General features: G+C 44.4%; 1 pseudogene; it reads right to left on the bottom strand.

The window, feature by feature from the left end:
• Positions 1 to 3,020: 3,020 nt before the first annotated feature.
• On the bottom strand, positions 3,021 to 9,623 carry LOC118545738 (saoe class I histocompatibility antigen, A alpha chain pseudogene; annotated as a pseudogene).
• Between the last annotated feature and the right edge of the window lie 15,260 nt (positions 9,624 to 24,883).

Genomic DNA, 24,883 nt, shown 5'->3' with positions numbered 1-24,883 from the left:
TATAGACCAATATCCCTGACGAACATGGATGCAATAATTCTCACCAAGATACTAGCTAACAGGATCCAACTGTACATTAAAAGGATTTATTCCTGGACTGCAGGGGTGGTTCAACATCCGCAAATCAATCAGTGTGAGACACATTAATAAAGGACAAGAACCATACGATCCTCTCAATAGATGCACAAAAAGCATTTGACAAAATACAGTGTCCTTTCTTGATAAAAACTCTCTGCCATGTAGGGATCAAAGGAACATACCTCAATATCATAAAAGTCATATATGAAAGACCCACAGTGAATATCATCCACAACAGGGAAAAACTGAGAAGGTTTCCCCAAGGTCAGGAACACGGCAGTTATGTCCACTTTCACCACTGTTGTTCGACATAGTACTGTAAGTCCTAGCCTCAGCAATCAGACAACAAAAAGAAATAAAAGGCATCCAAATCAGCAAAAAAGTCGAACTCTCACTCCTTGCAGATGATATGATACTCTATGTCGAAAACCCAAAAGACTCCACCAAAAAATTGCTAGATCTGATACAGGAATTCAGCAAAGTGGCAGGATATAAAATCAATGCACAGAAGTCCGTTACATTTCTTACACTAACAATGAGGCAGAAAAAAGAGAAATCAAGGAATTGATCCCATTTACAATTGCACCAAAACCCCTGCAATACCTAGGAATAAACCTAACCAAAGAGGTAAAGGATCTGTACTCTGAAAACTATGGAACGTTTATGAAAGAAATTGAGGAAGACACAAAGAAATGGAAAAACGTTCCATGCTCATGGATTGGAAAAACAAATGTTAAAATGTCTATGCTACCTAGAGCAATTTACATATTCAATGCAATCCCCATCAAAATACCATCCACTTTTTTCACAGAAATGGAACAAATACTCCTAAAATTTGTATGGAACCAGAAAAGACCCCAAATAGCCAGAGGAATGTTGAAAAAGAAAACCAAAACTGGTGGCATCACAATTCCAGACTTCAAGCTATATTACAAAGCTGTCATCATCAAGACAGTATGGTACTGGCACAAAAACAGACACATAGATCAATGGAACAGAACTGAGAACCCAGAAATGGACCCTCAACAATATGTTCAACTAATATTCAACAAAGCAGTAAAGAATATCCACCATGGAAAAAGGACAGTCTCTTCAACAAATGGTGTTGGGAAAACTGGACAGTCATATGCAGAAGAATGAAACTGAACTACTTTCTTACACCATACACAAAGATAAACTCAAAATGGATGAAAGACCTAAATGTGAGACAGGAATCCATCAAAATCCTAGAGGAGAACACAGGCAGCAACCTCTTCGACCTCAGCCGCAGCAACTTCTTGCACACGTCTCCAAAGGCAAGGGAAACAAAAGGAAGAATGAACTACTGGGACTTCATCAAGATAAAAAGCTTTTGCACAGCAAAGGAAACAATCGACAAATTAAAAGGCAACCTACAGAATGGGAGAAGATATTTGCAAATGTCTTATCAGATAAAGGGCTAGTATCCAAAATCTATAAAGAACTTATCAACCTCAACACCCAAAAAACAAAAACTCCAGTCAAGAAATGGGCAGAAGACATGAATAGACATTTTTCCAAAGATATCCAGATGGCTAAAAGACACATGAAAAAATGCTCAACATCACTTGGCATCAGGGAAAAACAAATCAAAACCGCAATGAGATACCACCTCACACCTGTCAGAATGGCCAAGATTAACTATTCAGGAAACAACAGATGTTGGCGAGGATGCGGAGAAAGGGGAACCCTCTTACACTGTTGGTGGGAATGCAAGCTGGTGCAGCCACTCTGGAAAACAGTACGGAGGTTCCTCAAAAAGGTAGAAATAGAGCTACCCTACAACCCAGCAATTGCACTATTAGGTATTTATCCAAAGGATACCAACATAGTGATTTGAAGGGGCACATGCACCCCAATATTTATAGCAGCAATGTCCACAACAGCCAAACTATCGAAACAGCCCAGATGTTCATCAACAGATGAAGAATGGATAAAGAAGAATATTCTACACAATGGAATATTACTCAGCCATCAAAAAGAATGAAATCTTTGCAACAACATGGATGGAACTAGAGGGTATTATGCTAAGTGAAATAAGTCAGCAAAAGACAAATACCATGTGATTTCACTCATATGTGGGATTTAAGAAACAAAACAGATAAACATAGGGGAAGGAAAGGAAAAATAAAATAAGATGAAATCAGAGAGGGAGACAAACCATAAGAGACTCTTAAGTCTAGGAAACAAACAGTGTTGCTGGAGGGGAAGTGGGTGGAGGGAAGGGATAATTGGGTGATGGCATTAAGGAGGGCAGGTGATGTAATGAGCACTGGGTGTTATATGCAATTGATGAATCATTAAATCTTATCTCTGAAACTAATAATACAGTATATGTTAAGTAAACTGAATTTAAATGTAAAAATTTAAAAAAAAGGAAAGAAAATTCAGGAACTTTACATCTGTCTTGGTCCACTGAAGCAGCTCTCATGTGGCCATCTTGAGAATGAACAGGACAACTGGGGTGGGAAAAGAGAGCAATAACCCAGACACCAGCCTGAACACATAATCTCTTCTTGTTTGGAAAGTTCTAGAATTAGAGTGAGATGGCCCAGTGTAGAAGGCACGTTTCTGTGAGGAAAAAAAAGGAATTTCTGGTCCTAGCCTGCCTGGAGGCCAAGTGACTCAGAATAGGTAAAGTCAGACCCCAAACACATGGGGTATGGGACAGAGAACAAAGCCTAAGAAAATCCCCCAAGGTTCCCAATGGCACTGTGAGTCAAAGGGAAACGCTCATCAGTTATTTCATAAATGGTCTCCTCCTCCATCCCTGGAGAGACTGTAACCCTCAATGGTCCCTAGGAGAAAGGCAGACTCTTGGGGCCACTCCGGTACCAGGTCTGAAAACCCAGGCGGAGTTAGTCTGCAGACCCGACCCACGGGAGGGCCATATACTGGTATGGATCCCATTTCTTCCTATCCTCTTAGGAGGTCTCAGCCTGAGGGGAAATTGTGGAAGCCTTGCGGCCCCTGGAACCTGCGCGCTGCAGCGTCTCCTTCCCGTTCTCCAGGTACCTGCCGAGCCACTCCACGCAGGTGCCCTCCAGGTAGTTCCTCAAGCGCTCTGCGTCACCGGCCGCCTCCCACTTGCGCCGGGTGATCTGCGCCGCCGTGTCCGCCGCGGTCCAGGAGCGCAGGTCCTTGTTCAGGGCGATGTAATCCGCGCCGTCGTAGGCGTCCTGCCTGTACCCGCGGAGGAGGTTCCCGTCGGACCCCACGTCGCAGGCAGACGTCCACTGGATGGTGTGAGACCCCGGCCCTGGCCCCGCCCCCGCGGTCAGCTCCGCCCCGAAGCCCGGGTCCCCGCCTCCGAACCCCAGGACTTAAAGCCAAAACTGAAAGGCGGGTAAAAGGCTCTTCCCGGGTGGGGAGACGGGGAGACGGGCGGGTCTCGCAGCCCCGTCCGTGAGGACCGGAGCCCGCGTCGCTCACCGGCCTCGCTCTGGTTGTAGTAGCCCCGCAGGGTGTGCAGGCTCACTCGGAAAGTCTGTGCGTGGTTCTTAGCCTTCCTGGTGTTTAGGTCCCAGTACTCCGGCCCCTCCTGCTCCATCCACGGCGCCCGCGGCTCCATCCTCGGACTCGCCGCGTCGCTGTCGAACCGCACGAACTGCGTGTCGTCCACGTAGCCGACGGCGATGAAGCGGGGCTCCCCGCGGCCGGGCCGGGACACGGCGGTGTGGAAATACTTCAGGGAGTGGGAGCCTGCGGGCGCGGAGGGGCTGAGACCCCGCGCGACTCTCCTCCCGGCGCGGGGCCGGGGCCCAGGGGGAGGTGGCCGGGAGGGCAGGGGGAGGGGCACCGAGGGCGGGAGAGCAGGGCGGAGGCGGGGCCGGGATCGGGGGCAGCGGAGAGGCTCCTCCCCGGGGGACCCGCTGGGCGGTCCCCTTGCTCCCGCCGTAGAAGCCCTTTCCTCTCGCCCCAGCACTCGCCCGGCCAGGTCTTGGTCACGGCCAGGGTCCCCGACAGCAGCAGGAGGGTTCGGGGCATCACGACTCGCATCCCTGGGGTCTGGAGGAGCTAAGTCCCGGCGGGTCTGCGGCACGGACAGGCCGGGAACCGCGGTGACGCTGGTTGGCTTTTCTAGAAACCGGACAATGGGAGTGCGAGCTGGGACTACGTCATGAGTATCCAGACGGGAGAACCTGACAGGTTGTGAGAGCGAGAAGAGAAACACGCAGAGTAAGGGACTGGGCTTCCCTGCCCCAGACGCTCCAGGCTCTCGGGCCCCGGGCTTTGCCCTGATTCCTCTCCACCTGCACAGAGCGCTCTTTGTCTCACTGTCTCCCTGAGGCCTGGCCCAGGGTCTTTCTGGAAGAGACACCAGGGAGAGACACCAGGCTGGGATCAGCCCGCTTTTGTCCCTTTCCGTTCCTGGAATCCCTCGACTTGAGCTGAACTCCTATTCCTTACTTCTCCTCCCGACTCTTCTAAAAGAAAACTCATCCCCAAGAAACTGGATGCCAGAGAGTGAGCTCACCCTGGGAATGGAGATGAAGGAACGGGAATTTTCTCTTTAAGCCTGGAGTTTCGATCGAAAACCCCAGCTAGAGATTCTCATAGAGATCAGTTTCCTTTTTGTTAATTCACTACAGTGGTAGCATAATCTTGATAATCCCTGAACATCAGAATCTGATCCCTAAAGTGGTTTTGCCCCTTCCTGTAGAAATGTCTAAACAACGTTGCAATGAAGACTCACAAAGCTACTAAGTTGTACTTTGTCAGACAGCATAACTGTGACCCTATTGTTTGGTTTGGTTTGGTTTGGTTTGGTGTTTGAAGTGAGAAGAAACTTCACATTTAATGACACAGGTAGGTTGAAAATAAATGGATGTTTTTATATAGTAACACAGGTTACGTGGAAACCAAAATTAAAAACACAATATTATTTACAGTTGTTATAAAGAAAATGAAATACAGTGTATATACTTAACAAAACACATAAAGGATCTGAATGCTGAAAATTACAAAATGCTAATAAAAGAAAGCCAATTAAATAGAGCCATAATATGTTCATGTATAAGAAGATTCAACCTAGTAAAGATGTCAGTTCCCTCCAAATTGATCTATAGATTTAATGCAATTCTTGCCAAAATCCCAGTAAGGTTTTTTGTAGACATAGACAAGCTTATTCTAAAATTTATATGGAAAGGCATAGTACCTAGAAGAACTAACACACTCGAAAAAGAGAGATAAAGTGAGAAGAATCACTCTATTTGATATTAAGGCTTATGATTTAGCTACAGTAATTAAAACATTGTAATGTTGGCAGAGAAATAGATATATAAATCAATGGAACAGAATAGAGAACCCAGGAATAGGCCCACACATATGCTCAGCTGATTTTTGACAAAGGCACAAAGGCAATTCAATGCAAAAGGATAGTCTTTTTAATAAATGGTGCTAGAGCAACTGGACATCCACAGACAAAAACACAAGCAAACAAAGAAACTTGAGGCTAAATCTCTCACTTTATAAAATTAATTTAAAATGTATAATAGAACTTATATTTATAACATTTAAAGTATAAAATTATTAGAAAAGGGGTGCCTGGGTGGCTCAGTTGGTTCAGCGTCTGCCTTCGGCTCAGGTCATGATCTCCGGATCCTGGGATCGAGCCCCACATCGGGCTCCCTACTCAGCAGGGAGCCTGCTTTTCTCTCTCTCTCCCTCTGCCCTCCCACCACTTGTTCTCTGTCTCTCTCAAATAAATAAATAAAATCTTTTTAAAAAATTATTAGAAAAAAGAAAATGTTTGGGCTATATCTTGACTGTGTTTATGGATATACAAACCTATATATATCATAAGATTCCATAGAATTAAACACATACCCAGATGAGTACAAGTAACACTGGGGAAACCTGAATAAGAGCAGTGGATTATATCAATGTTAATATCTTAGTTGTAATACTGACTACAGTTTTGCAAGGTATTACCATTGAGTAAAAGTTACTCAGGATCTTTATTATTTCTTATAATTGCATGTGAGTCAGGATGCCTGGGTGGCTCAGTTGGTTAAATGGCTGCCTTTGGCTCAGGTCATGATCCCGGGATCCTGGGATCGAGTCCCACGTCGGGCTCTCTGCTCAGTGGGGAGCCTGCTTCTCCCTCTTCCTCTCTCCCTGCCTGTATTCGCTCTCTCTCTCTGACAAATAAATAAAATCTTAAAAAAAAAAATAATTGCATGTGAGTCTTCAATTAGCTCAAAGTAAAAAACATTAATTTTAAAAAGCACTTACAACAAAAACAAAAACAACGCAACTCTCATGGCTCCAATTAAAGCTCAAACTTTTTAGTTTCATATTCCTAGCTCCCTACAAACAGACCCCAAATTCCCTTTCAAATCTTACCTTCCACCAGCTGTCTGCACACACTGGCTTAATAACTGGATATTCTTGGGAGTTCCGTATGTCTGCTTCTCCACTCAGCTCATCCTCCAACCCAGTCCCCTCATCCACACGCCCCAGTTCTACTCTTCTTCAAGGTTCACCTCCAAATGGTACTTCCAGCTGGAAGGAATCCCTCCGAGTTCTCAGGCACCTTCTTACCTTGTATTAAAGCTTTGTAGGTACTTGTTTTCTATTTTCCACAAAGCTCTGAGCTTTTGTCTCACAGAGTTGAGATAATTTAGCTCCGATTCCTCACAGGTGCTACTAAGCTCCAGCAGGTCGAGCTCTCGTGTTTTCTTTTCTTTTTTAATTATTGTTTTATTTAAATTCAATTAATTAACATATAGTATATTATTAGTTGCAGAGGTAGAGTTCAATGATTCCACAGTTGTATATAACACCCAGTGCTCATTACATCCTGTGCCCTCCTTAATGCCCATCACCCAGTTACCCCATCCCTCCACCCACCTCCCCTCCAGCAACCCTCAGTTTGTTTCCTATGAGAGTCTCTTATGGATTGTCTGCCTCTCTGATTCCATCTTATTTTATTTTTCCCTCCCCTCCCCTATGATCCTCTTCTTTGTTTCTAAAAACAATCTTCATTCCATAGCCCTAAGTTTGTCTGTGTGAGTTCCCCTCATATCCTCAATACATGGAAGCACATGGAAGCACAGTTTGATACTAAGTATTTCAACCAGGAGTATGTACAAACTTGAAGAACCTCAAAGTTGCAATGTTCCATGCAATCAAAATGCCCTTGACTGGTGCTCCTGCATCGCCTATTTGTATGCATTATTCACATCTAAGCAGTGTGTATATTTTATCTAAACACATATTTTACCCAGACACATTTTATATTTTATCTAGACACATGTTAAACTGATTAACATAAGGAGGCAATTGGTTTTCAGGCAGCGCCACAGAATATAGTAAATACTAGATGCAAAAAATATCTTGGTAAGACCTGTAGATATAGATTTAATGAAAAATCTATATAACAACATATTTAAATCTGGGAACTACACTGCTTTAGAATTCGTTCCCTCTGCTTCTCTTCCTCATCCTGCATCTCCAGTCCTTCTGTGTCTCTCTCATCCCTCGGGCCCACTCCCCTCCTTAGTCTCCACCACCTCTCACTCCTGAACTGGGGCCCCGGTGCCACCCGATCACCTGCCGCCCAGGGCCCTTCTCCTCACAGGCGGCAGCGATCCTGTTGATGTGAGTCAGGTCGGGTCATGTCTTCACTGAAAATGCTCCAACGGCTCCATCTCACTCTTGGGAAGCCTCTAGAATGTAAGGCACATGAGCACAGGGGCTTTGGGCTATTTTTGTCAGTTGTATTCCTAAAAATAAACCTGTTCCTGGTACATAGTAGGGCGTCCTCAAGCACAGTTAGCCATCGGAGCAGCCCCTTGTCTCGGAAGTCAGCCTGCCTTAGTGTCCCTCTGTGACCAGTCGTTGGCTGGGAATAGCCCATGAGACGCAAGGCCTCTGCACAAATGCTTTGGAGATTTTAGGGCACAGGAGTGGGTGTCCTTGTGGCTGACTTGGGGAATGTGACTTAAACTTACACCTAGGGAATCTGGGCCACTAGAAATCAAACCCTTCTTTCTTTGATTGCTCTGTGCATCCATTCACAGTTGCAGTGGAACAAGGGGGAACCAGGAGACACCCAAGTCTTTCAGGATTCCACACATATTCCTCCTGCCCCCATGGGCGCCTGGGGGGCTCAGTCATTAAGTGTCTGCCTTCGGCTCAGGTCATGATCCCAGTGTCCTGGGATCGAGCCCCGCATCGGGCTCCCTGCTCGGTGGGGAGCCTGCTTCTCCCTCTCCTGCTCCCTCTGTTTGTGCTCTCTCTCTCTATGTCAAATAAATAAATAAAATCTTAAAAAATACATATTCTTCCTGCCCCCATTATGGGACACCAGCCCCTCCAGTTCCATCCATGTCAATGCAAATGTTTGGTATTCATCCTTTCTGATGGCTGAGTAATATTCCATTGTATATATGGACCACATCTTCTTTATCCATTCATCGGTTGAAGGGCATCTCGGCTCCTTCCACAGTTTGGCTATTGTGGACATTGCTGCTATGAACACTGGGGTGCATATGGCCCTTCTTTTCACTACATCTGTGTCTTTGCGGTAAATACCCAGTAGTGCAATTGCTGGGTTGTAGGGTAGCTCTATTTTCAACTTTTTGGGGAACCTCTATACTGTTTTCCAGAGTGGCTGCACCAACTTCATTCCCACCAACAGTGTAAGAGGGTTCCCCTCTCTCCACATCCTTGCCAACATTTGTTGTTTCCCGCCTTGTTCAAATCAAAGCCACATTGAGAACATCAAATCTTGATGCAAGTCTGAATCTGAGGGAAGGAGACAGAGAGGGAAGGTTGGCTGGAAGCATCCTAGACCCAGTGCAGTCAGGCAAGTTCATCAGGGTTTCAGGGAGCCCTGGAGCCTCAGTGAGCCTGCAGAAGAGGAAGAGTCCTGCCTCAGTGTCCTTGCTGCTCTCAAGCACTCCCTGGAGGAATTCCACAGGAAGTGTCATCTCAGAGCAAACACGGCATCAGATTTGAGAGCACACAGTCAGGGCCGAGGATTAGTTACACTCCCTCAAGTTGAGGGTCGGGATGTGTCTTCTCACGGCCACCCTCATGATCTAGTTGAGAACAAAAATCAATGATGAAAAAGTGAACAGGGGAAGAATTGCCGGACCAGAACCTATAAGTAGACAAGAAGGGATGAGGTCTAGGGCAGCAGCAGAGACACCAGCTCTGGCTGGCACCAGCACGGGTGGGTCACCTGTGCTAAAGAACTGGGAGGCCCATCACTCGGAGACAGATGCTGGGACATGAGTAGATGGTGGGAGAAATCTGTACAGTTGTCCTCTAACGTGTTCAGTGTGCTCAGTGATGTAGGAAACAAGATCATTAGCAGAAAGAAGAATGGGGAAGGGGGGTTGGATGTCCTGAGGGCCCACCCACCTCCCAGCCCAGGAGTGCCAGGTCCGTGGGAGAGGAGACACCCTGTGGGAGAGGACTGAACAGGGAGCCGGGTCTTCAGGGGGACCTGGTTTCTGTCAGAGCTGCGAGGTGAAGGGACCATCCTGAGAGGACTCTGGACATTTACTGGTCATGGCGGAGCTTTCCACGGGGCGCAGTGGAAGGTTCAGGAGCTGGGGAGGGGGCGTGAGAGGAGGCAGGATAGGGGTGTGCAGAACCTCATGGAGTGAGAGTGCAGGATATCTGGGGGACCAGGGGTGACTGACACAAGCGAAGAAAGGACATAATGACATTAGTCCTGGTGGACTCCAGGCAGATGGTGGTGGTGAGTGTGTGAGAGATGATGGGAAGGAGCAGGAGTTTGGGGCTCTCACTTGGGCTCTGTTCAATGGAACGAGGAGGTTTGGGGTGGCTGGGTCTTAATTCTAGTGTGTGGACCTTTTCTTAACCCCTGGATTATGGGGGGCAATCCCTGGGGTCAAGAGGTGTTAAACAAAGTCCATGGGTTCACTCTTGACCCTTGTGGGGCAGGAGTGCTCTCACACCAGATTCAGCTCTGCCTGACACCTGCACTGGGAGAGAGACTTCTGGGGCACCAGGTGTGAGCCCAACACAGGGACCCCTTTTGTGCCTTCTCAGGGTGCAGGAGGTCTAGGGGAGCTAGGATCTTAGTCCTATAACCCCAGTCTGCATGTCCACGCTATGGAGTAGGACGTAGACAGTGAGGATCTGTTCCCAAAAAGAGATGATTTTGTTTTTTAAAAAACTGAGTTTCGGGGCGCCTGGGTGGCTCAGATGGTTAAGCGTCTGCCTTCGGCTCAGGTCATGATCCCAGGGTCCTGGGATCGAGTCCCGCATCGGGCTCCCTGCTAGGCGGGGAGCCTGCTTCTCCCTCTGCCTCTGCCTCTCTCTCTCTCTCTGACTTTCATGAATAAATAAATAAAACATTTAAAAAAAAAAAACTGAGTTTCAAAAAACTGAGAAGTAGGGAATAGAAGAAAATGCTTCTACTTTTCAGTTTTCCTGCTGTTACCATCAAGGGCCTAGAGGCAACGGAAACCTCAGGGTGGGACCGAGCGACCCTGAGCTCCCCTGTCTTCCAAATAGAAGACTTTTGGTGGATAATTAAGAGAATTTTATATTACTTTAACATTTTATATTAGGGAATTACACTTATTCCCTTCAGTATAACAATATTGTGTGAAGAAAAGTTTCTAAGAGATTAAAACTGAATTATTTAGGGATGAGGGTCATGATGTCAGCAAGTAATTTTCAAAAATTTCTGGAAAAATTATAGAAATATAATTTATTACGTATATAAGGAAAATATTAAATTGATTAAATCTAGGGTGCTAGGTACTATTCTTTCAAACTTTAGGTATCTTTGAAATTTTTCACAATAATTTGGAGAAACCTTTTAAAATAATGCATAATGACATGGGACATGTTCACAGCATAATGTTGAATGAAAATTAGGCTTCACGTGCATATGTGTAAGAATGTGCTGTCAGTATGTTTATGTGTGTGTGTGTTACCGAACCCAAGTTTAGCTGCTCTAGCCCGAAAGATCCTTACTCAAGAGATGAGTTCTGACTGGAAAGAAATTTGAGCTTTATTCAGGAGGCCAGCCACCTGGGGAGAAGGACTCTTGTCCAAAAGCCAACTCTGAGGTTTCTGCCTGGCCCAGGTGTTTTTAAAGGGGGTTAGGATGGTTAATCAGCAAAGGGAGTGCAGTGGCCTGCAGCATTTCTTGATCACGTGCAGACTCGACCATGCTGGCTTCAAAGGGTCTCAGTGCGGGGAGGTCAGTGAGGGGGGCTGGTTCTTGTCTCATGATGTACCGGGGACTCTGTTCTTTCTGTGAGGGAGGTCAATAAAATCATCTGTGTGACCTAAAGGAAAGAAAAACATTTTGCTAAAAGAATTGCTGAGCTAATCAGAAAGCCAACACACTTGCTGGCCTCTGAGGCCTGGGAAAGTTCTGGTCCTTCGCTCCTCAAGGCCAGTGGTCTGCAAATCTCAAAGAAACTAAATTAGTTCTGTTACAGATCAAGGGCCTTAGGTCAGGTTTACCTCCCGCCTAAAGGCAGGGCAGGGCAGGGCAAGAGGGAGGTGGGAGGTTCCACAAGCGGTGGGTGGTGCAGGGAGGGCCTCTCAAAGAGGACCATGGAAGAGAACGTCAGGGAAAGAAGCGCTGCCTGGGAGACACGTTTTCTGGCCTGGACCAGCACTGAAGGCTCTGAGGTGTGGACACGCTGGGCATGCTGGAGGAACCAGGCGGTGGGGGGCCTGGATCTGGGCCCATCCCACAGACACAGCTGTGTAAACTGGACGTTAACTGGCAAAGGTCATGCAGATGAAAGGGATTTTTTTAACGTAAAATACTTTAAAGAAATCATTCAAGACATTCCAAAGGGTTTGCAATAGGAAATTTTCCTCCCTCCCAAGACCCCAGGCACCCAGGTCCCCTGCCAGAGATGCACATTATCAACTCCTCATGTATCCTTCCTGAGAAAAATTTATACAAATGTTATTGTTGACATCAAGAAGGAGTACTGGAAGGGTGACTGGGGGTGGCTCAGTCAGTTAAGCGTCCAACTCTTGACCTTGGCTTAGGTCTTGATTTCAGGATCGTGAGTTCAAGCCCTGTGTTGGGCTCCACACTGGGCATGGAGCCTACTTAAAAAGAAGAAGAAGAAGAAGTACTGGAAAGAAATAGGAAAAAAAATGTTTCTTTTCGGTTTTCCTGGGTGCTGTCATCAAGGAGCTGGATAGAGAGGTCACAGTGGAGAGGCAGAAACCTCATAGGAAGTTTCCTAAGCTCTCCTCTCCTTCAATCCTTGCCCCATTCCTGACCTTAACACCTGTGGAGTCCAGGGCTGCTCAGAAGCTTCTTCATACCTCTATTGATGCCCAGCCTTCAGGTCAGCCTCCCCTGAGTGACTTACAGCCCAGGTCCTCCCAGGCTGCTCAGTCAGAATTCAGGCGCAGCGCAGCTGCGCCCCCGTGTGGTCACAGGGATGAGGTTGGAAGACCCAGCTCCCCTTTCTCTAGCTCAGTCAGGAGCTCCCAGGGTCTCCCTCTGCTCCCAGCCCCAGAGCAAGGCTTTAAACACAGAGGTTGCCCCTGTCCATGTCAGGTTGGGGTGCAAAATGTTTCCCAAAATCCAAAATAATATAAATGTTTCCACAGATATTTCCCTTGCGTGACCATTGATTCTGCTCTTAGGATATAGCAAGGTCTCCAGGCAATAACAGCTGGTTCCCAGGTCTGGGGTGGACCCCACAAAGAAACTGAGTGCCCTGTCTCCAAAGATAGGACCTAGGAATTCTAAATCCCTGTCACTTATTTCTGCTGTTGCCTCTGGGGTTTGACTCAGTTCAGTAAGTCTCAAGACATGGCATGAAGGACGAGGGGAAGAAGCCCGCAGTGCATTGAGTCTAGAAAGGGGAGGATGTTCCTGGGGAAGTGAGGCTGGGGTGTAAGTAAGAACATCGGAGGGGTAGAGAGTCCAGTGAGGGAAGAAGGAGTCAGGGAGAAGAGTGGCATGGGAAGGGCTAGCCTAAGAACACCTGTTTTTGTTTGGAGAGGGCTCTCTGGGTCCTGGACTAGGTACTAGAGAGTGAAGGGCTGATGCAGTGCCAGCCCTGGAGGGACCAACCCTGGGGTTTCAGGGTCCCACTCCCTGTGTTAGTACCTCATGACCATGGCTGAGCCCAGACCAGAGTCAGCCAGTTGTCATGGCCTTCAGTTGTCCCTTCCTCCTCTATGACAAGCTGAGGAGCCCCTGAGGACTGTGTGCTGAACATGCAGTGTGGGCTGGACACCAGTGTGCGCTACAAGGACCTCAGCAATAGGACCCGGGGTACTGACCACCCATTTCCCAGTAGCGGTCCCTACACCCTCCATAACTCACTGCCGAGGACTCTGGGGTCCTGCATCTTTCCTTGCCCCGAACACCCAGACCCTGAGACTGTACTCCTCAGGCCTTGCTCTCCGCTACTCCCAACCCCTGAACTTAGAAGCTCATGCTGCATTCCCAGTCCCAAATCTCATTTCTACCGACCACTGACCCAACACTATGGCGGTGCTACAGACGGAATGTGCACCCAACCCCCCAGATTCATATGTTGAAATCCAATCCCCAGTATGATGGTATTAGAAGTTGGGGCCTTTGGGAGATGATTAGATCGCAAGAGTAGAGCCCTCATAAATGGGATTAGAGTCCTTATAAAAGAGACTCCAAAGAGTATGTTGTTTAAGTCACCCAATCTGTGGTGTTTTGTGATGAACATCCAAACAGACTGAGACTACCTCCAAAACCAAACACTGCTAAGCTCTTCAGTCTCAGACCCACTTTAAGGAATCTGGTCACAGCATGTATTCACTTATTCACAAATATTTAATGAATGTCTCTGTGCCAAGCATGATTCTAGGCCTGGTAATCATTTAATCAAAACAGACAAAACACCTGCTCTCCTGATGCTTACAGTTTGAAAGGAAAGACAAACAACAAATAAAAACACAGTAATAGTATTACTATGGTATTATATAGTATGTGTTCCTGTTACCTATTGGTGGGTAACAAACAATCCCAAAATAAAACTACCTTTTTATTCGCTCTCACTGTATGCATTGACTGGGCTCAGCAGGCAGCTCTTCTGCTTCATGTGACACAGTCAGGGCTGTAGTCACCTGGAGTCCCAGCTGGTCCAGAACATTCAAGAGGTTTCTCTCATGGGGCACCTGGGTGGCTCAGTCAGTTAAGCATCTGCCTTTGGCTCAGGTCATGATCCTGGAGTCCTGGGATTGAGCCTCACATGGGCTCCCTGGTCAGTGGAGATCCTGCTTCTCCTGCTGCCCCTCACCCCCCTCATGCTCTCTTGCTCTCTCTCAAATAAATAAATGAAATCTTAAAAAAAAAAAATCACAAGGCATCTTATGTCAGGACCTCAGAAGTCAAGCAGTGTCACCTTCTCATGTTCTAGTCATCAAAACTAGTCACTGATTAAAGAAGAGGGGAATTAGCCCCCACCTCTAGGCAGACGGTGAGGTCACATTGCAAAAGAACATGAGGGGTGGAAAATATTGTTGAGGCCATCTTTGAAAAAGAACACTTCACAATGTGTTAGATAGTGACTGGAGATGTAGAGGAAAAAATAATGCAAAGTTGACAATCAATGCAAGATGATGGGAGAAGTGGCACTATTAAATAGGGTGGTAATACAGAAATCTGTCACATTTCTATACACTAGTAATGAAGCAACAGAAAGAGAAATAGAGGTGGCGCCTGGGTGGCTCAGTCGTTAAGCGTCTGCCTTCGGCTCAGGTCATGATCCCGGGGTCCTGGGATCGAGCCCCGCATCGGGCTCCCTGCTCTGCGGGAAGCCTGCTTCTCCCTCTCCCACTCCCCCTGCTTGTGTTCTCTCTCCCGCTGTGTCTCTCTCTCTGTCAAATAAATAAACAAAATCTTTAAAAAAAAAAAAAAAAAAAAAGAAAGAGAAATAGAGAAAACAATCCCATTTACAACTGCACCAAATATAATAAAATACGTAGGAATAAACTTAACCAAGGAGGTGAAAGACCTGTATTCTGAAAAATATAAAACACCGATAAAAGAAATTGAAGATGACACAAACAAATGGAAAGACACTCCCTGTTCATGGGTTGGAAGAAAAATATTGTTTAAAAATCCATTCTAGGGGCACCTGGGTCGCTCAGTTGTTAAGCATCTGCCTTCGGCTCAGGTCATGATCCCAGGGTCCTGGGATCGAGCCCCGCATCCAGTTCCCTGCTCAGTAGGAAGCCTGCTTCTCCCTCTCCCACTCCCCTTGCTTGTGTTCCCTCTCTCGCTGGGTCTCTCTCTGTCAAATAAATAAATTAAATCTTTAAAAAATAAAAAATAAAAAAATAAAAGTCCATTCTACCCAAAGCAATCTACAGATTTAATGCAATCCCTATCAAAATACCAACAGTATTTTTCACAGAACTAGAACAAACAATCTTAAAATTTGTATGGAACCACAAAAGACCCCAAATAGCCAAAGCAATCTTTAAAAAAGAAAAATAAAGCTGGAGGTATCACAATTCCAGATTTTAAGTTATATTACAAAGCTGTAATAATCAAAACAGTATAAAAAAAACAGTACGGTACTGGCACAAAAGTGGACACATAGGTCAACGGAACAAGATTGAGAGCCCAGAAAGAAACCCACAATTAATAGAGTCAATTAATCTTTGACAAAGAGGGTAAGAATATGCAGTGGGGAAAAAACAGTCTCTTCAACAACTGGCGTTGGGAAAACTGACCAGTTTTTTTTTTTTTCTTTTGCTACATGCAAAAGAATGAAACTGGACTTCTTCCATCATACACAAAAATAAACTCAAAATGGATTAAAGACCTAAATGTGAGACCTGAAACCATAAAACTCCTAGAAGAGAGCACACGCAATAAGTTCTCTGACATGGGCCATAACAAGTCCTTCTTGCTCCAACCTCCTTTACTTCTGCCATTTCTTCTGTCATAGCCTCAGCTCTGACCTCTCTCTCCTCTTCTGCCCTCCAGGGGTAGGAATGGCTCTTTCCCCAACAGGCTCTGGGCAAGGAGCTGGGCTCTAGCTGAGGCTGAAGGAAGGAAAGGCTCAGGGGCCAGGGGTCAGGGAGGGAGAATGGGAACAGCCAGAGCACAAGCTGGAAGGCTGGCGGAGGTCATGAAGGAAGGTGTTTCCATATCAGTTTTCTCTCATAGTCCAGGAAAGCCATCTTTCTCCCAGGCCCAGAGGCACGGAAAGAGCAGCAGGAACAGAGAACTATCCCACATGAAGGAAAAATATAAGTGATTCCCTCTCTGCTTTCTTTTTCCTCTTGCCTATTCTGGTCAACTTCGTAAATGAAACTTGTTCATGAAACTTGAAATTTTTTTCTTTTAGTAAAGTCTCCAAATATTAGGGAATTAAATTGTTAATGTCTAAGCCCTACAGCCTGAAAACATAGAAGCTTTGGCAAATGACACATATGGAGAACTGGCCATCGTACATTGGGTACTAAAGGCTGCACTGAACAAAGTCTAATGTGGTGCTGAAATGGGATCCACTGACTTGCCTGTGGGAGCTTGAGCAGCTCTTGGAACCTCTGTGTCCTCTTTACAAAAGTGAAATGAGCACCCAGTACCCAGATTTTTGTCTCTACATGTCATTCTCCAATAAAAGGAACCAGCGTTCCTTAGAAAAAAAAGCTAATTCTATGACCAAGACAGAAAAAAAACACAGGATGAGCCTGGAATATCTTGCAATGCCAGAAAGGAAGTATACCTCCCCAAAAGAGGGGCATGTCAAAGGGACACAGGAGCTAACGTGAAAGAGCTCCCTGTGAACAGGGCTGCAACAATATGAGCAACAAAATGACCATAGTATTGGATTATAACCCAAAATATTTTTTAATATATTGAGTTCATACAGAAATACATAAATGATCGATAAATTGGAAAATGGGGAGAGAAGGAACAAACAAATCTTCATTACAGAATAATTCCAAGTAATATGAAGATAATTCCCTTTCCAGAAGGTAGAGCTTGATTGCCCTCCCCTTGAATGTGGGCTGGACTTGGTGACTCACATCCAAAGAATAGAATATGGAAAAGAAAAAATTACTACTAATTGCAAAGTTACTACTTTACAGTAGAGAAACGTGGCAGAAATAACCTTAATTGAGTGTTAAAGTTTATGTTGATATCATGCACCCTCTGATACGATGTGATGAGAAGGGCACTCTACCTCTATGGTATTATTCCTTAAAATCTATTACCCCAGGGGCGCCTGGGTGGCTCAGTCGTTAAGCGGCTGCCTTCGGCTCAGGTCATGATCCCAGGGCCCTGGGATCGAGCCCCGCATCGGGCTCCCCACTCCGCGGGAAGCCTGCTTCTCCCTTTCCCACTCCCACTGCTTGTGTTCCCTCTCTCGTGTCTCTCTGTCAAATAAATAAATAAAATCTTAAAAAAAAAAAAAATCTATTACCCCAGTCTAGTCATGAGGAAACATTAGACAAATCCACACTGAGTGACATTCTACAAATTATCTGTCCAGTAGTCTTCAAAACTCTCAAGGTCATGAAAATAGGTAAAAACTAAGAAACTTGGGCACCTGGGTGGCTCCGTTGGTTAAGCGACTGCCTTCGGCTCAGGTCATGATCCTGGAGTCCTGGGATCGAGTCCCACATCGGGCTCCTTGCTCAGTTGGGGGGGTCTGCTTCTCCCTCTGACCCTCTTCCCTCTCATGCTCTCTGTCTCTCATTCTCTCTCAAATAAATAAATAAAATCTTTAAAAAAAAAAACTAAGAAACTCAACAGATTAGAGGAGACTAAGGAGACATAACTTAATGCACTAAGGTGCCCTGGGCTATTAGATAACTCCCACTATAATGTTCCATTGCAAAACAGAAAGCGCTAGGCCTAGGTAGGTTCATTGGTGCATTCTACCAAACATTTAGGTAAGAAGTTATAGCAATTCTCTACAATCTCTTCCAGAAGATAGGTGCAGAAGAATACTCTAACTCATTTTATGAGTCCAGTATTACCCTAACACCAAAACTAAACAATAATATTACAAGAAAGAAAACTACAGATCATTATCTATCATGAACATACATGTAAAAATCCTCAACAAAATATTAGCAAATCAAATCCACAATGTATAAAAAGAACAATATACCACCGCAACTAAGTGGGATTTATCCCAGGTACACAAGGCTAATCCAACATTTTAAAATCAATTAACATAACCCATCAATATCAACAGGCTAAAAAGGAAAAATCACATGATCATATCGATAGATGCAGAGAAAGTATTTGACAAAATCCACCACCCATTCATAATTTAAAAAAAAAAAACCCTCTTAGTAAACGAGGAATAGAGAACTTCAACTTGATAAAGAACACCTACAAAAAACCCCACATCTAACATCATACTTTATAGTGAGAAACTACAAGTTTTCTTGCTAAGATCAGGATCAAGGCAAGGATGTCCCCTCTCACCACTTTTCAACATCCTACTAGAAGTCTGAGCTAATGCACTAAGACAGAAAAAAAGGAAATAAATGGTATACAGATTAGGAAGGGAGAAATAAAACTGGGTTTGTTGACAGATGGCATGATCGTCTATGCAGAAAATCCAAAGAATCAACAACAAAAAAATTCCTGAAACTAACAACAGACGATTATAGCAAGGTTGTAGGATATAAGGTTAATATATAAGTCAATCACTTTCCTCTATAGATCTTCCTCAGCTTACAATAGGGTTATGTCTCAGTAAGCCCACCACAATTTGAAAATACTGTTAAGTCAAAAATGCATTTTTTTGCTCTTTTTTTTTAAGTCTTTTTTTTTTAAATGTCCATCCCCCAGTTACCCCATCCCCTCACTTCTCTCCCCTCCAGCAACCCTCAAGTTGTTTCCTATGATTAAGAGTCTCTTATGGTTTTTCTCCCTCTCTGATTTCATCATTTTACTTATTCCTCTCTTCCTCTATGAGCCTCTGTTTTGTTTCTTAAATTCCACATGTGAGTGAAATCATATGATAATTGTCTTTCTCTGATTGACTTATTTCACCTAGCACAATACCCTCTAGTTCCATCCACGTCGTTGCAAATGGCAAGATTTCTTTTTTTTTATGGCTGCATAATATTCCATTGTATGCAGGGCTCGATCCCAGGACTCTGGGATCATGACCTGAGCCGAAGGCAGACGCTTAACGACTGAGCCACCCAGGTGCCCCAAATAAAATCTTTTAAAAAAGTGAATTTTTGATCAAAATCACGAGAGGACATCTGAATGTCCAGAATGTCTCTGATGGCAGAGATGTCCATCTTCTTTATCCATTCATCTGTCGATGGACATCTCTGCCCTTTCCACGGTTTGGCTATTGTGGACATTGCTGCTATGAAATTTGGGGTGCACATCCCCTTCGGATCACTGTTTGTATCTCCAGGGCAGATACCTAGTAGTATCCAGTAGCATCCAGGGCAGACCCAGCAATTGCTGGGTCATAGGGTAGCTCTATTTGCAACTTTTTGAGGAACCTCCATACTGTTTTCCAGAGTAGTTGTACCAGCTTGCATTCCCACCAACAGTGTAGGAGGGTTCCCCTTTCTCCACATCTTCACCAACAGTGGTTGTTGTTTCCTGACTTACTAATTTTAGCCATTCTGACCAGTATGAGGTGGTATCTCATTGTGGTTTTTTTTTTTTAAGATTTTATTTGTTTATTTGTCAGAGAAAGAGAGTGCACAGGAAGGGGGAGAGGCAGGCAGAGCAGGCAGAGGGAGAAGCAGGCTCCCTGCTGAGCAAGGAGCCCAATGTGGGGACTCCATCCCAGGATCATGACCTGAGCCAAAGGCAGACGCTTAACCGATTGAGCCATTCAGATGTCCTCTCGTGATTTCGATCAAAAATTCACTTTTTTAAAAGATTTTATTTGGGGCACCTGGGTGGCTCAGTCGTTAAGCGTCTGCCTTCGGCTCAGGTCATGATCCCAGGGTCCTGGGATCGAGCCCTGCATCTGGCTCCCTGCTCCGCAGGAAGCCTGCTTCTCCTTCTCCCACTCCCCCTGCTTGTGTTCCCTCTCTCTCTGTGTCTGTCTCTGTCAAATAAATAAATAAAATATTTTTTAAAAAAAAGATTTTATTGGGGCGCCTGGGTGGCTCAGTCGTTAAGCGTCTGCCTTCAGCTCAGGTCATGATCCCAGGGTCCTGGGATCGAGCCCCACATCGGGCTCCCTGCTCCGTGGGGGGCCTGCTTCTCCCTCTCCCACTCCCCGTGCTTGTGTTCCCTCTCTCGCTGTGTCTCTCTCTCTCAAACAAATAAATAAAATCTTTAAAAAAAAAAAAAAGATTTTATTTATTTGACAGAGAGAGAGACAGCCAGAGAGGGAACACAAAGTGGGGGGGAGGGGGAGCAGGAGAATCAGGCTTCCCACAGAGCAGGGAGCCCTATGCGGGGCTCGATCCCAGGACCCTGGGATCATGACCTGAGCCGAAGGCAGACGCTTAACGACTGAGCCACCCAGGCATCCCGATCAAAAATTCATTTAACTCACCTAACCTACCAAACACAACAGCTAAGTCTAGCCTACCTTAAGCATACCCAGAACACTTACATTAGCCTACACTTGGGCAAAATTATCTCACACAGGGACAATTTTATAATAAAGTGTTGAGAGACTCTTGGCTGGTTCAGTCAGAAGAGCATGTGACTCTTGATCTCGGGGTCATGAGTTTCAGCCCAATGCTGGGTGTAGAGATTACTTAAATAAAAACTTTTTTTTTTTTTTTTTTTTTTTTAAAGATTTTATTTATTTATTTGAGAGAGAGAGAATGAGAGAGAGAGCACATGAGAGGGGGGAGGGTCAGAGGGAGGAGCAGACTCCCTGCAGAGCAGGGAGCCCGATGCGGGACTCGATCCCGGGACTCCAGGATCATGACCTGAGCCGAAGGCAGTCGCTTAACCAACTGAGCCACCCAGGCGCCCAAATAAAAACTTTTTAAAAAGTGTTAAATAAAATATGTAACTTCTTGAATACTATACTGAAAATGAAAAACAGGATAGTTGTATGGGTACAGAATGGTTGTAAGTGTATTGGTTGTTTACCCTCACAATTACACATCTGACTGAGAGCTGGGGCTCACTGTTGCTGCCCAGAATCATAAGAGAGTATTATACTACATCACTACTAGCCTGGGAAAAGATCAAAATTCAAAATTTGAATTATGCTTTCTACTGAATGTGCTAAAGTCAAAAAATTGGAAGTCAAACCATCATAAGTAGGGACCATCTGCATACTAGCAATGAACAAGTGGAAGTTGACAAAACTCTGATGAAAGAAATCGAAGAACCGAAACAAAGAGGCAAAGGATCTGTACTCAGAAAACTATAGAACACTCATGAAAGAAATTGAGGAAGACACAAAGAAATAGAAAAAATGTTCCATGCTCATGGATTGGAAGAACAAGTATTGTGAAAATGTCTATGTTACTTAGAGCAATCCATACATTCAATGCAATCCCTATCAAAATACCATCCATCTTTTTCACAGAAATGGAACAAATACTCCTAAAATTTGTATGGAACCAGAAAAGACCCTGGAATAGCTAAAGGAACGTTGAAAAAGAAAACCAAAGCTGTTGGCATCACAAGTCCAGACTTCAAGCTCTATGACAAAGCTGTCATCATCAAGACAGTATGGTACTGGCACAAAAACACATAGATCAATGGAACAGAATTGAGAACCCAGAAATGGACCCTCAACTCTATGGTCAACTAGTCTTCAACAAAGCAGGAAAGAATATCCAATGGAAAAGAGACAGTCTCTTCAATGAATGGTGTTGGGAAAACTGGACAGCCACATGCAAGAATGAAACTGGACCATTCTCTTACACCATACACAAAAATAGACAACTCAAAATGGATGAAAGACCTAAATGTGAGACAGGAATCCATCAAAATCCTAGAGGAGAACACAGGCAGCAACCTCTGTGATTTCAGCCACAGCAACTTCTTGCTAGACACATCTCCAAAGGCAAGGGAAACAAAGGCAAAAATGAACTATTGGGACTTCTTCAGGATAAAAAGCTTTTGCACAGTATAGGAAACAGTCAACAAAACCAAAAGACAACCGACAAAATAGAAGATATTTGCAAATGACATATCAGATAAAGAGCTAGTATCCAAAGATCTATAAAGAACTTATCAGGGCGCCTGGGTGGCTCAGTTGGTTAAGCGACTGCCTTCGGCTCAGGTCATGATCCTGGAGTCCCGGGATCGAGTCCCGCATCAGGCTCCCTGCTCAGCAGGGAGTCTGCTTCTCCCTCTCCCGCTCCCCACTCTTGTGCTCTCTCTCTCAGATAAATAAATAAAATCTTTAAAAAAAAAAAAAAAAGAACTTATCAAACTCAACACCCAAAGAACAAAAAAAATCCAATTAAGAAATGGGCAGAAGATATGAACAAACATTTCTCCAAAGAAAATATAGAAATGGCCAAAAAACACATAAAAAAAAATGTTCAATATCACTCAGCATCAGGGAAATACAAATCAAAACCACAATGAGATACCATCTCACACCAGTCAGAATGGCTAAAATTAACAAGTCAGGAAACAACAGATGTTGGCGAGGATGTGGAGAAAGGGGAACCCTCTTACACTGTTGATGGGAATGCAAGCTGGTATAGCCACTCTGGAAGACAGTATGGAGGTTCCTCAAAAAAATTGAAAATAGAGCTACCCTATGACCCAGCAATTGCACTATTGGGTATTTACCCCAAAGATACAAATGTAGTGATCCAAAGGGGCACATGCACCCCAATGTTTATAGTAGCAATGTCCACAACAGCCAAACTATGGAAAGAGCCCAGATGTCCATCGACAGATGAATGGATAAAGAAGATGTGGTATAGATATACAATGGAATATTATGCAGCCATAAAAAAAAAAATGAAATCTTGCCATTTGCAATGACGTGGATGGAACTAGAGGGTATTGTGCTAAGTGAAATAGTCAATCAGAGAAAGACAATTATCATATGATTTCACTCATATGTGGAATTTAAGAAACAAAACAGAGGAGCATAGGGGAAGAGAGAAAAAATAAAACAAGATGAAATCAGAGAGGGAGACAAACTATAAGAGACTCAATCATAGGGAACAAACTGAGGGTTGCTGCAGGGGAGGGGGGTAGAGGGATGGGGTCACTGGGTGATGGACATTAAGGAGGGCACGTGATGTTATGAGCACTGGATATTATGTAAGACTGATGAATCACTGACCTCTACCTCTGAAACTAATAATATGTTATATGTTAATTGAATTTAAATAAAAAATTAAAAATTAAAAAAATAAATCAAAGAACTAAATAAATGAAAAGAGATTTCATACTCATGGATAGGAAGACTTGATATTGTCAAGACGTCAGTTCTTCCCAACTTGATCTTTAAATTCAACTCAATCCCAGGGCGCCTGGGGGGCTCAGTTGTTAAGCGTTTGCTTTCGGCTCAGGTCATGATCCCAGGGTCCTGGGATCGAGCCCTGCGTTGGGCTCCTTGCACAGCAGAGAGCCTGCTTCTCCCTCTCCCACCAGCTTGTGCTCGCTCATGCTCTATGTCACTCTCTTTGTCTCTCTCTCAAATAAATAAATAAGATGTAAAAAAAGAAAAAAGAAAAAAACAAAGACAGTGTATACAGTACTGGTGAAAAAACAAGTAGATCAATAGAACAGAATAGAGAACCCAGAAATAGACCCCACATAAATACAGTCAACTGATTTTTGTCATGGAAGCAAAGGCCTTATCATGGAGAAAAGGTAGTCTTTCAACAAACAGTGCTGGAACAAGTAGACATCCACATGGAAAAAAAAAAAAAAGTGAAATGAGAAAGCTCTCTTGAAAGGTTACCGTGAAGGTCACCTATGACAAGAACAAAAATTGCCCAGCAGGTTCAGTGGACTTCAATATTCCTAGGTACCCATCTCCACAAGAATGTCATATGAAGGGTACAGTAATTTATGTCAGTCACCTCAGTCCTGCCAATCCACTGGGTAGGATGTAGTGTCAGCACATTGGCCTCAGGAAGCTCTGCAGCCCTTTGACCTTGTGGATGATGTTTCCCATAATCCTCTGCTTGTCTCTGGCTGAAAACTAGGCTTGTCCTGCAGAAGCCAGGCCCAACTCTCATTTGATTAAGTGTCTATTAGACATAAAGCCTTTTCTTAAAAGGGGGGGAAAAAAGACTCTATTAAGACACTGTGAGAGGAATGCCTGGATGGCTCAGTCAGTTAAGCATCTGTCTTCAGCTCAGGTCATGATCTCAGGGTCCTGGGATGAGCCCCGCATCTGAGAGTTGGCTTCTCCCTCTCCCTTTGCCCCTCCCCCCACCTCGTGCTCTCTCACAAATGAATAAAAAAATCTTAAAAAAAAAAAAGAGACAAAAGATACCCAGGAGTAACAAAAACATATGTAACATGAAATTAAGCAAACTGGTTTACACGTGTTTATCTTCATTCCTTCATTTCCATGATTATGAGATCCAAAACACATTCAATAGATTTGAACTGACTCAAAGGTCAGCCTTTCCTTTATATCAATTCTCACAGATGAACAAAACCCCAATCCATAGACTCTATTTTAACTTAGGTTTAAGACTACCCACTATAAATTATTGGGAGAGTAGTCCATTTTGGAGTTCATAACCTAAAATAGAAACTCAGATGGTAGAAATGCCTAGTTTTCAGGAAGGATACTTTGTTATTTGTGCATCATTTAGATTGTCTTACAGAAGTTTCATTTGCTGTATTTTCTTAATGGCTACAAATCTTGCTTTTAATTTATCAATGTGGTGGGTTTAGCTTCAATAT

The sequence above is a fragment of the Halichoerus grypus genome, chromosome 9 (genome assembly GCF_964656455.1).
Source record: "Halichoerus grypus chromosome 9, mHalGry1.hap1.1, whole genome shotgun sequence".
In the NCBI taxonomy this organism is placed as follows: Eukaryota; Metazoa; Chordata; class Mammalia; order Carnivora; family Phocidae; genus Halichoerus; species Halichoerus grypus.
The sequence above is the reverse complement of the archived record's forward strand: the minus strand, read 5'-3'. Positions and strand labels throughout refer to the sequence as shown.